This window comes from Rhinoderma darwinii, chromosome 7 (assembly GCF_050947455.1).
Source record: "Rhinoderma darwinii isolate aRhiDar2 chromosome 7, aRhiDar2.hap1, whole genome shotgun sequence".
Lineage (NCBI taxonomy): Eukaryota > Metazoa > Chordata > Amphibia > Anura > Rhinodermatidae > Rhinoderma > Rhinoderma darwinii.
The window spans coordinates 97,373,982-97,392,100 of record NC_134693.1 but is presented as its reverse complement, the minus strand read 5'-3'; the positions used below and the strand labels follow the sequence as shown (position 1 = coordinate 97,392,100).

Here is an 18,119-nt window from a genome sequence, read left to right as displayed (position 1 = left end):
TAAGTCCTAATTGAAGTAATTAGTTTGAACTTATTATTTAGTCATTAGAACTAGATGTCTAAGAACCCAACTCTCAGATTCTTCACTGTGGAGTATTGGAGATCTGATAGTTTACTCCACAGTTACAAAGTGTGAAATGGTGTTGTAGTAATATTTCCAGCGTTTAATAGGAAACTATCTCTGTTTCATTGTTGCATGTTATACTATTAACCACTAACCCTTCTTCTTGTGTTTCATTTCTTATACAGAGGTAGAGCACACCCATGTAACAACCAGGCTATTCCACCATGTCAAAACTAAAGGAGCCTTGGGTGTTGCCTTCACCGTCTTTGGGACATCATTCCTGTTTATTAATTCCCATATGAGATGTAAGTATGTCTGTTTTTAATATATGACTATGTACAGTATTATTGTGTATAAAAGTGCTGCTGTTTAATAATAATAAGCTGGAATATATGAGATGACATGAAAAGATCTGTACTATTGATGTTTTGGTGTAAAATTAAAAGTTCTTCCTCATTTGGTCAAACTTCTTCTAATCCATCAAACTTATTCTACATAATGAGAGAATAATACTGGAAGGATAAACGGCCTAATGTCCTCTACAGACTGCTATAGAAATACATTATCCTCTGTCATGAAAATGATTGTGTCTTAGATTTACAGTAACAGAAATATCAGTGTGTCTGGTGTACAGAGTGCGGACCCAGATCATGGAACTCCACCAGTCTCATCTTCTAAAATGTCAATAGAAATACAATTAATATAAATACTATTTGTAAAAAATTGATTGTTGAGGGAACATTCAGACTACACAGCCCAAGAAGTAGATACGATACCTAGATAATATAAGATAAAGAAACCTATTGTCAAAGAAAACTTAAATGTGGTGGTTGTCCTAAATTCCAAGAGGTCATATTTACTGATATGTATATTTTTGTTGGCAGTTGGGGCAGTCTACAAGAGGATCCAGGACTATAAAACTATCACTGAGGGTCTCCGTCTGCCTCAAATTATTCCGGAAAGAATAAACTCCAATGCCTGTGAATATTACTTATGTGGTTGAACCTATCGATTCCTTTATCTCTCTATTTATCTCCATTGACTCTAATGCAGTCACGTGGTCTAATTGTGTCCTGTGTTTATCTCATTCTACAGTGGACGTCACCAGCCGCTTTGATCGAGTTTTTTGGTTTGGGGACCTCAATTTTCAACTGAAAGAGGACAGAAAAAACGTGGAATCTCTTCTGAAGAACATTAAAGGAAGAGATATGTCCAGTCTTCTCAAACATGACCATCTGAATGAAGCCAAGAACAACGGTACATTTACTAGTAGACAGATCTCTATCACTCCTCAGCCTGTATTATTACCACATACACCTCGACAGATCAATACAAATCACTGTCATGATGGTTCATATGTTCTCCACATTCTTATATAGCCCTACATCTCTTGCACATGTTTTTAATACTTTACATGTTTTTTTTTCTTTTAATTTAAGGGTCCATATTTGTAGGGTTTAAGGAGCACACCATTGAATTCCTTCCTACATATAAGTTCGACATTGGCACAGACACCTACGATACATCAGAAAAGCAGAGAGTCCCATCATATACGGTAAGATATCTTATTTCCAGGTCTACAGAGCTAAAGAAAGAATACATTTCATGATTTCATATAATAAATCCCCTCGCCCAAGGTAATGAATTGTTATTATAGATGGAGGAATAATTCTTAAGAACAAAGCATCCAGTCCATTTTGCTTGTAGTGAGTTTGTCATCGTCTCCCAGTGTAATATGTCTTCGCCTAGCATGGCTCAAAGATACTTATTTAATTAAATCTGTGTGACCAAGTCAAACCTTAAATGCAAGATAGTCTCAAAATTTATATTTCTTAAATAAAATAGGCCGAAATGTTCAGTCTATGATGTGCTATGAGGTTTATAAATAAATTATAATATGATTGCACTGATGATATTTGTTATTTTTATGACCTCTACAGGACAGGGTGTTGTTTAAAAGCCAATAGGAGGGAGATGTGCGAGTCCTGAAGTACGACTCTTGCCCTGTTTTGAAGACTTCAGACCACCCACCCGTTTTTGGTATCTTTGAAGTAAAGCTCAGACCTGGTTCAGATAAGTAAGTCATGATTTCCTCCATGTTGTTGGTATGATCCTTTCAGTAGCCGCCATTACTACATGGGCCTTATAGCCAGAGCTCACACTTTGGGGTAGGTGGCTGTATACCTGGGTGACAGTACTGGAGTAATCTAGGATGTGAAACAAAACAATTATTGTGTGGTTACCTGCTAACATTATCATATGTCTTACATCAATGTATTTCTCATTCCAGCATCCCATTGGCTGGTGGACGCTTTGACCGCAAGATCTATTTGAAGGGCATTAGGAGGTTAGGACAAAAAAAGTAGCTGCGTCTGTTCATGTCCTTACAGCACATAAGGTGAGAGCATTGTACTTGTCTATTATGTTTGCTGTGAGAATGTTCTTCCATCTCTTAAGTCTTCCTCTGTATCAGTAATTTATTTTATCAACCAACATAAAGAAATTGTAAATAAGTCATTCTATCTTCTAGTTCAATTTTCTTGTATTCAGATATTTATTTAATTTCTAAATGAAGGTTATAAGTTTTAGAAGAAAACTGTAAGCATGTATGTAGTATAATAGATTGGTGGGAATTGATTAAGACTGACGTTTCATACACCGGTCTTAATATAAAAAAACATGGAGTAAAATGTGCCTAATTTATTAAAAGGCCCACACCTTAACAACTAATAATCCATGTTATTATGATAAATGTGTCGGCCGCTGGTGGCTCTGCTCCTTCAGCTACTCTCTGTCCACTTTTTTAGAAAAGTGCCGTAAGCGGCAGAAACTACATGATAGATACAAGGAACATTGTTATTGATGTAAGACATTACTTGGCATCTTGCAGGACTCCTAAGGAACATTTACCATCTTAGGTGCATAAAACAATGATTCCACCTTTGTGAACATCAGAAAGTTCCTGTAACATCCTGAACAGCGCAGCTTTAGATCAAACCCATCGCTTGGATCAATCATCTTCAAGGTTTGTAGTGTAACCCCTAGGATCAAATAGGAAAATCCACAATAAAACCTCTTCTAGATTTTGTGACTGCCAAGAAACACACATTAGTAGAGCATTAATAGCAAATATTTCTCTTGCAGCATAAACATAAATTCCGCAGTATATCTGGCGAGAACTGCGCTCCCTGTGACCAGAGGAGCCGCCATCATTGCTGATAGAAAGGTAAGTTCCTCTAGATATGTCCCCTCTATATTTGGTAAGCAGCCTGAATGATGAATATTTAATAGGATTGTGTGCTTCTCCCCTCAGAAAAAGTCAGCAGATACAAACAGACCATCAACATCAATGCCAATAACAACCGAGGGCAGAACCCGCCATCTTACAAGTATTCCAATGGCGAGACTTAAAATTTTCTACATCTGTCACAGAAGAGACATCAGTGTGGTTACCGGTGCATCAATGTTACCCAGAAGACCAGGCACAGAACAGGAGAACATGTCATCTCTTCCTGTGTCTCTGGAATACAGATTTCCCACCCCTTACTGATACTACAGTATATACTGTGACATCTTCCATTGTTTTTGCTGGATCTTGTATAACATCATCTTTACCATTATATATTTTGATCCACAAAAACTTTAAATAAATCTTTAACATCAATTCATAAGTGTGACTGGTATTTATTAGTGTATTCAGTGCCCGGCTACAACTTAGCACAGTGTATACAATTCACTTATCCGACCCTTCACAGCGCTATTTGTGTGACATCGCATTTAATCCAGTGGTAGGTGACAGGACATTGTATCATATGTACACAATACAGAGAGTATGGAACGTGCCGCCATATGTACTGGATTAGATCCTGTGTTGGACAAAAAGTGACAGGAGATGTAAAATATTGATATATTTGATAGTTGTTTAAATTTCAGTTCCATAAAATGTAATGTTGGGCTCTCTTTACAAGCGGAGACAATCACATTAAGCAGGGAAGCCGCTAGGGTGACACAATCCCCACAGATCTCAGATTGGACAAACGGGCAGGATGAGAGCTGCCAGTTGAGATTGCCAGTTAGGGCAGAAGTTACAAAGTGACTGATCAACCAAAAATACTTTGTATTGCTAGCCTGAATGGCGTATCGCTAGCTCAGCATTTCATATGAGAAGAAAGACCCTCTGCAGCACAAGTTTAAGTTGAGACTGAACCATAGCAAACACATTGTCCCATTCTCACAAGTTAAATCAGAAACCGCCAAGTATAGAGCCTATTTATTAGTGAAACCGTCAAGCTTATGTACTAAATATTATAACCGTGAAGACTGTGCCTCTGTTGGAGTAAAGTTCTATTCAGCATCTTATACCTGTGTCGTCTGAAGTTCTTGCTGTGCAATTTCCTCTGCGGGGCAGTAACCATCCTAAACCCCCTCCCACCTGTTACATTTGTCCATACTAAAGTCCATTACTCCATTGAAGTCGCCAATTAGTAGCAGTGGATAATCTGCAAGGGCTTTTTATCAATAAACTCCTGTACCACACCCAAGACAGAAAGATTAAAGGGTGGCGGTAAATAAATTGAGACAATGATACATTGAAGATTTTGTATTGTACAGTCCAGGAGCACAAACTTTCCTTCTTATTCTTCCCGAATATGTATGGCAGGTTAATTTGCAGTTAGGGTATGTTCACACGCAAACTCAAAAACGTCTGAAAATACGGAGCTGTTTTCAAGGGAAACCAGCTCCTGATTTTCAAACGTTTTTTTAAGCCACTTGCGATTTTCGCTGCGTTTTTCGCTGCGTTTTTTACGGCCGTATTTGGAGCTGTTTTCAATAGAGTCTATGCAAATGGCTCCAAAAACGTCCCAAGAAGTGACCTGCACTTCTTTTTCGCTGCCGTTTTTAAAAAAAACGGCCCGTCGGAACAGAACGCCGTTTTTCCTATTGAAATAAATGGGCAGATGTTTGAAGAAGAGGACTTACTCCTAAAGCGAAGCAAGGATGAGTTAATGCTCCGTCCAACAAACAAAAGAAGCTGGTGTGCCACCCATGCCGCATTGCGCCATTATTTGTGTAATGTTTGAAAGAGATTGTGCCTCTTTTTTGTAGAGCAGTGTTTTCATCCCCTTGTGGATGTTTATATACCACTGGTCAGTAAATAATTTGTTGTTTGCATTACTTGGGTCTACTGTATTTTATTGCTTGCGACTAACCCTGCGGTCCTTGCCGGTACTTGGCCTTACATAGGGATACTATTCTGACTCCATGACCAGGCTGTAAGTTGTAGGGCCCTTGAGACAATCTCACTGTATATGTCTGTATTGAACCGGTACTTACACCAAGACACTGTCAGATAGCGTCAACTCAGCTGAAGAGGCACGTGGGAAGTTTCCAGAGAAGTTTATTTTCAGGCTGAAATACTTGTAATGTACACAAACCAGCAGGTGAAAAGATGATATTTTGCCAGAGTTGAGCAGGAGATGACTACACAGTATGGGAACCATGAGGAAAGACAACTAAGCACAGAAAGAAGGGAGGAGCTATTACCTCAGAGCCTAGCTACAGGGAGATAGCAGGGACAAACTAAATAAAGCAAAGCAACTGCAATAGGAGCATATAACATAACATGACAGTGAATAGAAACCTAAGTCGAGGGACATGACACTCCCCGTCTGAAATCTTTAGATTTCACAATAAAATCAAACTTGAAAGAATGTCCTTGAATAATGTCCAGTAGTGGATCCTGGAACCTGAAAGACAAAAAGAACATGCAAACAATGACAATAGTTATAGTCCAAGTCTGTTGCCGATAGTCCGCAACAGTAGGTATCCGCTTGTACAAGTTCCAAGTAAAAAACCCATCTTCGGATTGGGGAAGCCGCAACTTGCCAACACTTCCACCAACCCACTGTATATTCCAAATGGTAAGGTGTTCCAAATATAACACAGCTAGCAGCCAGCTGGGGACTGTGTCCTTTATGTGCCTTCTTTCTTTGGAAGAAGAAGCACTAGTTCAGTGATTGGGCGGAAGAAAACTCGCACTGAGCCTCCTTTGGTCACCTTGACCTCTACCTTTCGAGTCTTTCCATCATCACTAGGCATAACCTTGGTAACAAGACCCATTGGCCATTCATTGCGATGGGCTTCCTTATCCTTTAGAAGAACAAGGTCACCTTCCTGGAGGTTAGGTCTCGACGTCTGCCATTTGTGACGGCTTTGAAGTATGTGCAAATACTCTGTCTTCCAGCGGTGCCAGAACACGTTGGACAGGTATTGTACCTGTTTCCATTGGCGTCGGTAAATGTCGCTGTGGTCAAAGATTCCCGCAGGGATTGCAGCAGTCCCGATCTTCTGGGTAAGAAGCGTAGCTGGGGTAAGAATAACTGGGGAATCAGGGTCCGAGGATACTGGGACTAGTGGCCTTGCATTGATTATGGCGGACACCTCTGCAAGAAAGGTGACCAAGATCTCATGAGTAAGCAAAGACTTGTGATCCAGCAACATGGAGTCAAGGATTTTGCGTGCAATTCCAATCATGCGTTCCCATGATCCTCCCATGTGAGACGAATGTGGAGGGTTAAACACCCATGTGCACCCATTGTTAGACAAGAAATTGTCTAACTGCAGTTCTTTGCTGGCTCCCACGAAGTTAGTGCCGCAGTCAGACCTCAGTTGCTTGACGGGTCCTCGGATAGAGAAGAATCTTCGGAGGGCATTGATGAAGCAAGAAGAATCCATAGACTCAATCACTTCAATGTGTACTGCTCGGATGCTGAGACATGTAAACAGCACAGCCCACCGTTTGCTGTTTGCGACTCCACCACGGGTCCTTCGTGTAACAACTGACCATGGGCCAAAGACATCCACCCCAACATGAGTAAAGGGCGGTTCCGTACTTAGCCGGTCTGCTGGGAGATTTGCCATTTGTTGTTGATGGTGTCTTCCTCTTAACTTATGACACTTGACACATTTATGGAGCACGGAGGAGATGCATCTCTTCATCCCTACGATCCACAAGCCGGCTGACCTGATGGCACCTTCCGTAAACTGTCTGCCTTGGTGCTGCACTCTTTCATGATGGTGTCGGACCAATAGTGTAGCAATATGATGCCGACCTGGTATAATGACAGGATTTTGTTCCTTGCTACTTAGATCAGATCTCACTATACGGCCGCCCACTCTCAGCAATTTGTGATGATCAAGCACTGGATTCAGTTCAAAGAGTGCACTGCTCTTGGAAAGATTGATACCCTTTGTAATATTGTCAATATCCTGACTGTATACTTCTTGTTGCACACAACGGGTAATGACTTCTTCAGCATGTTCGATGTCTGCGACAGTAGGGTGTTCTTTACAGATATGCCAGCCATGACACTCTGATGTGTCCTTAGCAAAGCAGTGAGCGATATGAATTAGGTGAGCAACAGCTCGCACAATAGATGACCAATTTGAGAAGCGCTCAAAGCGATGTGACTTCAGCTTCAATTTTGGAATTACAGAAGTGAAGAGCGTGGTATTTGTAGGCCTGATTTCCTTGTCAGACTCGGGATCCACCATCTCATAGGTGGTGTTGGTAGGAATTAAACAGGGATCCTCATACAAGAATCTTGGAGGTGACAACCACATGTCACATAGGCCTGCTGCCGGTTCAGGTCTTGTTCCACGATCAGCTGGGTTAAGGTCAGTGGAGATGTACTGCCACTGCCCAGGAGTAGAAAAACTTCTAATGCGTTCTACTCTGTTGCTGACATATACATAGAATTGTTTTGTTTGGTTGTATATATAACCAAGCACAACTTTACTATCTGTGTAGAAAGCAAATGAATCAATTGCAATGTCCATTTCGTTTTTAATAACTTCAGCAATCTCTACTGCTAGCACAGCTGCACAAAGCTCAAGTCTTGGCACAGAGTGTGCAGGTTTTGGGGTTAGTTTGGCCTTACCCAGGACAAATCCACAGTGAGGCTTGTTGGTTCCTGGGATTCTCAGATAGGCTACTGCAGCTATGGCTTCGATAGACGCATCAGAGAAAATGTGTATTTCTCTTCTGATGGCAGCTGAAAGAGAGCTGGGAACGTAACAACGTGAGACTTGGAGTTGTTCTAATATTTTCAGAGACTCCTTCCATATCTTCCACCTTTGTTGTTTCTCAATAGGCAGAGAAGTATCCCAGTCTATGTTCTCGGTGGTAAACTGTCTCAGCAATTTCTTGCCTTGAATGGTGACAGGGGCTATGAAGCCAAGAGGATCATAGATGCTGTTCACAACAGATAAAACTCCTCGCTTGGTAAAAGGTTTGTCACTGGCTGACACTTGGAAGGTGAATGTGTCTTGCTTAATGTCCCACAGCAAACCTAGGCTTCGTTGTATAGGAGGAACATCAGAACCAAGATCGAGGTCTTTCAAGTTGGTTGCATGATCTTCAGAGGGGAACGCTTTCATTACCTTCTGGCTGTTAGAGATAATCTTGTGAAGTCTGAGATTTGCTACAGACAGCATTGCCTGCGTTCTGGTGAGGAGATCGATTGCCTCTTCACTTGTGGGTAAGGATTTAAGTCCATCGTCTACATAGAAGTTCTTCTCAACAAATTGACGAGCATCAGATCCATACCCCTTCTCACCTTCCTGGGCTGTCCTTCTCAATCCATAGATTGCTACAGCAGGAGAGGGGCTGTTGCCGAAGACATGTACCTTCATCCGGTAATCTGTGACCTTGTTGTTGACATCATTGTCTTTGTGCCATAGAAACCTGAGGTAGTTCCTGTTGTCTTCCTTGACAATGAAGCAGTGGAACATTTGCTGGATGTCAGCCATTACTGCAACAGGTTCTTGTCTGAAGCGGATGAGTACTCCTATGAGGTTGTTGTTTAGGTTAGGCCCAGTGAGGAGCAGGTTGTTTAGAGAAACGCCTTCATGCTGAGCGCTGGAATCAAACACCACTCTGATTTGATTAGGCTTGCGAGGGTGATACACGCCAAAGGATGGAAGGTACCAGCATTCTTCTCCTTCCTTTAGTGGTGGTGCAGGTTCTGCATGATCTCTATCAAATATATTTTGCATGAAGTCTACAAAATGTTTTTCCATCTCTGGTTTCCTCTTTAGGGTGCGTTTTAAAGAGGAAAATCTCGAAACTGCTTGCTGTAGATTGTTTGGTAATTTTGGTCTTGGGGAACGGAAAGGCAAAGGTGCTACCCAGCTGTTAGACTCATCCTGAGCAAATTCTTTGTCCATAACCTTGAGAAATTCTTTATCCTCTCTTGCAAGTGCCAACTTATTGTCTTCACTTGTAGAATTGAACACTGTTGCTCCAAGACTGTCATCCCAGGACAGGAATGTGTTCATATTATCTTGGTGGTCAAGCTGCCACTTACTGTTGTTCAGCTTCTCTTTCACCCAGTAATGGTGTGGGCATGGCTGAAAATAAGTGTTGCGACCATTTGGCAAAATGTGAGTTTTAAATGAGGAAATCTTGGTAGGCTTCTTCATCTTGTCTATACAGACGTTGCCTATGATAACCCAACCTAAATCAAGGCGTTGGGCAAACGGAGCATCATGTGGTCCGTTGATTTGCTGGCGTACCTTATGTACCCTGAGAATGTCTCTACCGAGCAGAAGTAGGATCTCTGCACTCTTGTCAAGGGCTGGTATTTCTTTCGCTATAGCCCTTAGATGAGTGTGATGAAGAGCAGCCTCTGACGTAGGAATCTCATCTTTGTTGGATGGTATCTGGTTGCACTCAACAAGTGTGGGTAAGGGTATCTCCTGATTGTTGAGAGAAGCCACTATAAGTCCACTGGCTCTTCTTCCGGAGACCTCTGTAATGCCACTACAAGTACCCAAGGTGTAAGGGTAAGCATCTCCTTTTAAGTTGAACAGGTCAAAGAGTTCTGATCTTGCGAGTGAACGGTTGCTCTGATCGTCCAGGATGGTATACACCTTTACGGCCCTTTCCGGTTGACCCTTGGGGTATACGTTGACTAGACATATCTTTGCGCAGGACTTGTCGCAAAGGTCGTCTCCGCAGACTTCTGTGCATGAAGAAGATACAGTAGTAAGATTTGCTGCTTGCTCTGCATTCTCCCCGCCATGATTTATCGCAGGAGTGGAATGTGCAGGTGGAGCAGGACTGAATTGAGATGGATGGAGCGCTTGCACATGGTCCTCACAGCCGCACTCTATGCATTTAATAGTAGTTTTACAGTCTTTAGCGAAATGTTCAGTAGACGCACAACATCGGTAACATACCCTAAATTTCTTTAGAAGCTCTTTGCGTTCCTGGAGCGGTTTCTTTCTGAAGCCAATGCATTTCTTGAGAGGATGTGGCTTCTTATGAATAGGACATAGGCGATTAGGATTTTCAATCTTTTCACCTTGGTTGTACTTGTCTGGAGCTGATGAGGGTGTGGGAAGGACATCAGTCTTTTTCACTGACACTGGACCTCTGTGGTTTCTATAGTTAGAACGTGGGCTGTCGTACTTAGGATGGGGTGAACCAGGACCACTGGACTCACTGGAGGTAAAGCTTGGGTCATTCTTGGATTCTGCAATGTTCCTGATAAATTCACAGAAGTAAGAAAATGGAGGAAAGGAGACTTGCTTTTCTTTTTTGTATCTCGACCCAAGTGTAGTCCACCTTTCTTGAATATTGTACGGCAGCTTGGAAACTATTGGGTTTACCCCACGAGCTGTGTCTAGGTAACTGAGGCCAGGTAGGTGTGGGTCTGCCTTGGCCAGCTGGAGCTCTAAGAGTAGGTCGCTGAGCTCTTGGAATTTTTCATTGTCTTTGCCAGATATTTTTGGAAAACCTTGCAGCCGTTTAAACAGAGCATTCTCTATGGCTTCAGGACTGCCAAAGCTTTGTTCCAGTCTCTCCCAAGCAGCGATGAGGCCTGCAGTTGGATTCTCAATGTGGACAGATCTCAATCTCTTGACACGTTCTGTAGACTGTGGACCGAGCCACCTGATCAGCAGATCTAGTTCTTCAGCAGCAGTAATGCCAATGTCACTAATAACGGTTCTGAAGGCACATTTCCAGCCCCTGTAGTTCTCAGGCTGGTCGTCAAACCTTGTGAGGCCGGTTTTAGTAAGTTTGCGGCGAACCATGTATCTTGCAAACTCTGTCATGTCAGTTCTCTCTGACTTTGGGCAGAGTATTGCTGGCTGAGTAGTGCTGATCATATTATTTGCAGAGTTCTGGCTAAGAGACATAGGGAAATACGGGTCTGCACGGGCGTTCAATCCAGGAGATAGTTTAAAGTCCATAGGTTTAGCTACACATGGAACTGGAACTATGTGGTTGTCAGGAGTCTGGTGACTTGCTAGCATATTGGATTGCACCTGGGCGTCTGTGTAATGAGCTTGCTGAGGTGCAGGGTTCTGGTGCAATGTGGTATGTGGAGAAAGGTAAGGATGACAAATTGGTAATGCATTGTACTGACCTTGGATGCAGAATGCTGCAGAAGAATCTGTGCCCCGTTGCTCTGGAGAAATATTTGCGCTGTCAGGATCATTAGCAGCAATCACAGGTTCACTGTTTTGGCTTAGTACGTAGTCTCTTGTGCGCTTAAGAGGATCTTCTACCTCCACTTCACATACACTGATGCTGTCTCTTTCACTTCCCCTGGCAGCTTCTTCTAAAACCTTTAACCTTGCCATAGCTGTGGCATGCTCGCATTGTTTGTTTAAAGTTTCTATTTCCGCCTTTTGGCGCGCTGCATCGGCTTCCATATCTGCCTTTTGGCGCGCTGAATCGGCTTCCATATCTGCCTTTTGGCGCGCTGCATCGGCTTCCATATCTGCCTTCTGGCGCGCTGCATCGGCTTCCATATCTGCCTTCTGGCGCGCTGCATCGGCTTCCATATCTGCCTTCTTTTGCGCAAAGACGGCCTGTATTTTAGTAGCCTCTGCTTCTGCCCGCGCTCTTATGAGCTGTTCGCTGAGCGTGGAATATTTTGAAGATCTTGACTTAGAAGATAGTTTTGAACGACTGGTAGACTTAGAAATGCGAGACGACGTTTCCTGTAATTGCGCGATTCTTGCCTCTGTGTTAGACTTAATTTTGCATACTAGGCTGTCTCGTTCCAAATTAAGTTTCTGGAAGCTTTCAAATTCTTCTAAAGAATCCTTTGTATTAAGTTTCTTCAAAATGCCAACATATTCCTGGCTTTTCAGTGAATAATGTTCATATGCTGTACAAAGCTGTTCTAGAGCTCCCTCTAGTGGTGAAACATTGTGAGCAGGCTGTGAGATGGTGGAGATGTGACTCAGCAATCTTTGCCAGAAGTTTGAGACAGCAGAAGAAAGTTCATGTTTTGCACCTTCTAGATTCTCTGTAACCTTCCATGTAGGCTTAGCAGAGCGTTTAGCTCTCTCACTATACTGCAGACTAGGATCCATACTTTCTTCTGACTGTAGGTACTGTTCACCTTGAGAAGACTGTGCAATGTTCTCTTCAGACATGACACCTCACAGACAGGATGTGGATAATACAGAGGTGGGGGTGCTAGCTTGCTAGAAGGGTCTATGCTGTGGGGTCACACACACTGATGATTTCTTCTGCAGGCAGTTGCTTGTGTGTGACTATCTCTGCAGGAGCTGCACACTGACTATACAGCTGGATCTGGCAGATATATAATCATCTTTTCACTATTCTGACTCCATGACCAGGCTGTAAGTTGTAGGGCCCTTGAGACAATCTCACTGTATATGTCTGTATTGAACCGGTACTCACACCAAGACACTGTCAGATAGCGTCAACTCAGCTGAAGAGGCACGTGGGAAGTTTCCAGAGAAGTTTATTTTCAGGCTGAAATACTTGTAATGTACACAAACCAGCAGGTGAAAAGATGATATTTTGCCAGAGTTGAGCAGGAGATGACTACACAGTATGGGAACCATGAGGAAAGACAACTAAGCACAGAAAGAAGGGAGGAGCTATTACCTCAGAGCCTAGCTACAGGGAGATAGCAGGGACAAACTAAATAAAGCAAAGCAACTGCAATAGGAGCATATAACATAACATGACAGTGAATAGAAACCTAAGTCGAGGGACATGACAGATACATTCTATAACACTCAATTGCTATTTAGGCTAGGACTTCACAGAGACTGATTGATTTTAATTGATCTTATTATTAAATTCTATTACTTATTTAAGGGTTGCATGCAACTCAATGTATAGCTTTGTATTGCGGCTGTTGATTTGTAGCTAAAATCAATTAGTTGCATGCCAATGCGTTTCCATGATGGCCTTATTTTCACATTTCCAGGAAAAATAACAGAAGACCATCACAACACAGAGTTCTGAGTAAAGATGCTCCATATCAGGAGAGCTGACAGGTCCGCCTTAAAATGGGTAAATCACAGGTGACGTCATTACAGAGTTTGCTGCTGAGATATCTTTAGTTCTTCACTTCTGCAGCCATCTTCAGCTTCTAGAGCAACGTAAAGAATTCAGACCACAAAATAGACCCCTTAATTCATGCAGACCCCAGACCAGACCACCAAATAAATTTAGACACCAGCCTAAACCCCTATATAAATTCAGACCCTAGACCAGACCCCAGAACAGACCCAATTAACTGCAGACCCCAGGCAAGACTCCAAAATGTAAACCCCAAAACAGAGTAAATAAAATGAATGAAGACCCTAGACCAGACATCTAAATAATGTCAGACCTCAGACCAGACCCCTCAATTAATTGCAGACCACAGACCAGACCGCTAAATTCAGCCCCCAAACCAGAGTAAAGAAAATGGATTTAGATACCTGACCAAGACCTCTAAATAAATTCAAATCCCAGAACAGACCCTTAAATTCATGCAGATCCCAGATAAATGAGTTGGTCGATTGCAAGCAGCTTGTAATGAGGGCGAGCCGTATAACCTCCATTTCCAGCTGATAAACTGATTATGTTATTAAATTGGTTGCCTGTTTCTTTATATTAACTGTTTAGGTGCTCACTGTTAATGTATATTTGTGTATCTGTTGTGTTTCACTGTATAGAAGGTTTTGTCTTACCGGTTGGCAGGAGGACAGGCCGCAGTTCCCAGTGGCACTGTCTTATGTGCGGTGCTGTCACTGTACATAGCAATGAGTGGCTGCTGGACAGTGACAGGGGAGGTACAGGGGATTTGGAAAGAAAGAGCCTGGTGCTGGCTGGGATCAGAGTGTAATGGCAGTGATGCGCTGCGCCACCATGAAGTCAGGTGAGACGGTGAGAGTCAATAACAAAGCAGAAAATAAGCTAACAAAATGACCTCTTATGGTCTGTAGGCTGATAGAGAAGGCCTATCCTACGTAGGGGTAGGCCTATAAGTGTAGGCTGTCACTGAAACATGCGTGGCTGAAGAGTACCGTCAGCCTAGAGTGGTTCGCTCTGAGGAGTCTACTGGGGCTGTGAGAATAGTCAGCCTGGCATGGGAACCTGTGGTCAGTAGAGCAGTACTGTGCTCAAACCCAGGAGAGGCTGTAACTAGGTCCTGATTAGGATAAAGAACGTTCCATGTATTAGAGGGCCGCTTAGATAGCTGCAGTGATGAATGGTTGCCCTGCAGGCCTGAGATGTGGCCTAGTAGTACACTCCTGAATTGTACTGGACTGGGTGCAGTAGTCACTACGACGAGTGGTGTGGTAGGAGCCCTTCAGCGTCAGGACCCTAGTAAGAGTGCATAGGAGCAGATATTTAATATAGTAAAAAGTATTAAAACGTATAAAACCCACTGTGTCAGTTGTATCGGGGCAGCCCCCTTCATCAGGAATACTATGTTTCACAGCATTGAAACAATTGAAATATCTCTATATTATATAAACAAACCATTCTACGTTTTCTCACGCAATACCGGAAGTGACGTTCCGAACTCTAAGGCCCTGTTCACACAGAGTTTTTTTGCAGGCAGAAAAATTTTGAGGCAGACTTTGACCTGCCTGCGATTTGCGCAGCATTTACCATTGCGTTTTTCGCCCGTGGCCCCTGCGCTCCGCATGCAAAAAACACTGTGAAAAACACTATCTCTGCCTCTCATTGATTTCAATGGGAGGTCAGAGGCGGAACTGCGAGCCGCTAAAAGCTGCTGCAGAAAAGAAACGCCTCCGCCTTCCATTGAAATTAATAGAAGACAGTTTCGGCCGCTGATTCCAATGCGGTTTCCGTGTCAAAATCAGCGTATAAAAACTCAGTGTGATCTGGGCCTAAATCTCTTTATACTTCCTATAATGGACATATCTCTCTATGGCAGATGTTTCGGAAGAGGTTCTTTCTCGCTCTTTTAATTCCATCATCACTAGGCATAACCTTGGTAACAAGACCCATTGGCCATTCATTGCGATGGGCTTCCTTATCCTTTAGAAGAACAAGGTCACCTTCCTGGAGGTTAGGTCTCGACGTCTGCCATTTGTGACGGCTTTGAAGTATGTGCAAATACTCTGTCTTCCAGCGGTGCCAGAACACGTTGGACAGGTATTGTACCTGTTTCCATTGGCGTCGGTAAATGTCGCTGTGGTCAAAGATTCCCGCAGGGATTGCAGCAGTCCCGATCTTCTGGGTAAGAAGCGTAGCTGGGGTAAGAATAACTGGGGAATCAGGGTCCGAGGATACTGGGACTAGTGGCCTTGCATTGATTATGGCGGACACCTCTGCAAGAAAGGTGACCAAGATCTCATGAGTAAGCAAAGACTTGTGATCCAGCAACATGGAGTCAAGGATTTTGCGTGCAATTCCAATCATGCGTTCCCATGATCCTCCCATGTGAGACGAATGTGGAGGGTTAAACACCCATGTGCACCCATTGTTAGACAAGAAATTGTCTAACTGCAGTTCTTTGCTGGCTCCCACGAAGTTAGTGCCGCAGTCAGACCTCAGTTGCTTGACGGGTCCTCGGATAGAGAAGAATCTTCGGAGGGCATTGATGAAGCAAGAAGAATCCATAGACTCAATCACTTCAATGTGTACTGCTCGGATGCTGAGACATGTAAACAGCACAGCCCACCGTTTGCTGTTTGCGACTCCACCACGGGTCCTTCGTGTAACAACTGACCATGGGCCAAAGACATCCACCCCAACATGAGTAAAGGGCGGTTCCGTACTTAGCCGGTCTGCTGGGAGATTTGCCATTTGTTGTTGATGGTGTCTTCCTCTTAACTTATGACACTTGACACATTTATGGAGCACGGAGGAGATGCATCTCTTCATCCCTACGATCCACAAGCCGGCTGACCTGATGGCACCTTCCGTAAACTGTCTGCCTTGGTGCTGCACTCTTTCATGATGGTGTCGGACCAATAGTGTAGCAATATGATGCCGACCTGGTATAATGACAGGATTTTGTTCCTTGCTACTTAGATCATATCTCACTATACAGCCGCCCACTCTCAGCAATTTGTGATGATCAAGCACTGGATTCAGTTCAAAGAGTGCACTGCTCTTGGAAAGATTGATACCCTTTGTAATATTGTCAATATCCTGACTGTATACTTCTTGTTGCACACAACGGGTAATGACTTCTTCAGCATGTTCGATGTCTGCGACAGTAGGGTGTTCTTTACAGATATGCCAGCCATGACACTCTGATGTGTCCTTAGCAAAGCAGTGAGCGATATGAATTAGGTGAGCAACAGCTCGCACAATAGATGACCAATTTGAGAAGCGCTCAAAGCGATGTGACTTCAGCTTCAATTTTGGAATTACAGAAGTGAAGAGCGTGGTATTTGTAGGCCTGATTTCCTTGTCAGACTCGGGATCCACCATCTCATAGGTGGTGTTGGTAGGAATTAAACAGGGATCCTCATACAAGAATCTTGGAGGTGACAACCACATGTCACATAGGCCTGCTGCCGGTTCAGGTCTTGTTCCACGATCAGCTGGGTTAAGGTCAGTGGAGATGTACTGCCACTGCCCAGGAGTAGAAAAACTTCTAATGTGTTCTACTCTGTTGCTGACATATACATAGAATTGTTTTGTTTGGTTGTATATATAACCAAGCACAACTTTACTATCTGTGTAGAAAGCAAATGAATCAATTGCAATGTCCATTTCGTTTTTAATAACTTCAGCAATCTCTACTGCTAGCACAGCTGCACAAAGCTCAAGTCTTGGCACAGAGTGTGCAGGTTTTGGGGTTAGTTTGGCCTTACCCAGGACAAATCCACAGTGAGGCTTGTTGGTTCCTGGGATTCTCAGATAGGCTACTGCAGCTATGGCTTCGATAGACGCATCAGAGAAAATGTGTATTTCTCTTCTGATGGCAGCTGAAAGAGAGCTGGGAACGTAACAACGTGAGACTTGGAGTTGTTCTAATATTTTCAGAGACTCCTTCCATATCTTCCACCTTTGTTGTTTCTCAATAGGCAGAGAAGTATCCCAGTCTATGTTCTCGGTGGTAAACTGTCTCAGCAATTTCTTGCCTTGAATGGTGACGGGGGCTATGAAGCCAAGAGGATCATAGATGCTGTTCACAACAGATAAAACTCCTCGCTTGGTAAAAGGTTTGTCACTGGCTGACACTTGGAAGGTGAATGTGTCTTGCTTAATGTCCCACAGCAAACCTAGGCTTCGTTGTATAGGAGGAACATCAGAACCAAGATCGAGGTCTTTCAAGTTGGTTGCATGATCTTCAGAGGGGAACGCTTTCATTACCTTCTGGCTGTTAGAGATAATCTTGTGAAGTCTGAGATTTGCTACAGACAGCATTGCCTGCGTTCTGGTGAGGAGATCGATTGCCTCTTCACTTGTGGGTAAGGATTTAAGTCCATCGTCTACATAGAAGTTCTTCTCAACAAATTGACGAGCATCAGATCCATACCCCTTCTCACCTTCCTGGGCTGTCCTTCTCAATCCATAGATTGCTACAGCAGGAGAGGGGCTGTTGCCGAAGACATGTACCTTCATCCGGTAATCTGTGACCTTGTTGTTGACATCATTGTCTTTGTGCCATAGAAACCTGAGGTAGTTCCTGTTGTCTTCCTTGACAATGAAGCAGTGGAACATTTGCTGGATGTCAGCCATTACTGCAACAGGTTCTTGTCTGAAGCGGATGAGTACTCCTATGAGGTTGTTGTTTAGG

At 43.2% G+C, this 18,119-nt stretch overlaps 1 long non-coding RNA gene across 1 annotated transcript; it reads left to right on the top strand.

Moving 5' to 3' along the window:
* The first annotated feature begins 1,507 nt into the window (after positions 1 to 1,507).
* Positions 1,508 to 2,456, top strand: LOC142657276 (uncharacterized). The gene is made up of 3 exons (XR_012849872.1): positions 1,508 to 1,618; positions 2,004 to 2,140; positions 2,354 to 2,456. It is a non-coding gene; the product is annotated as an uncharacterized LOC142657276 (long non-coding RNA).
* The last annotated feature ends 15,663 nt before the right edge of the window (positions 2,457 to 18,119 follow it).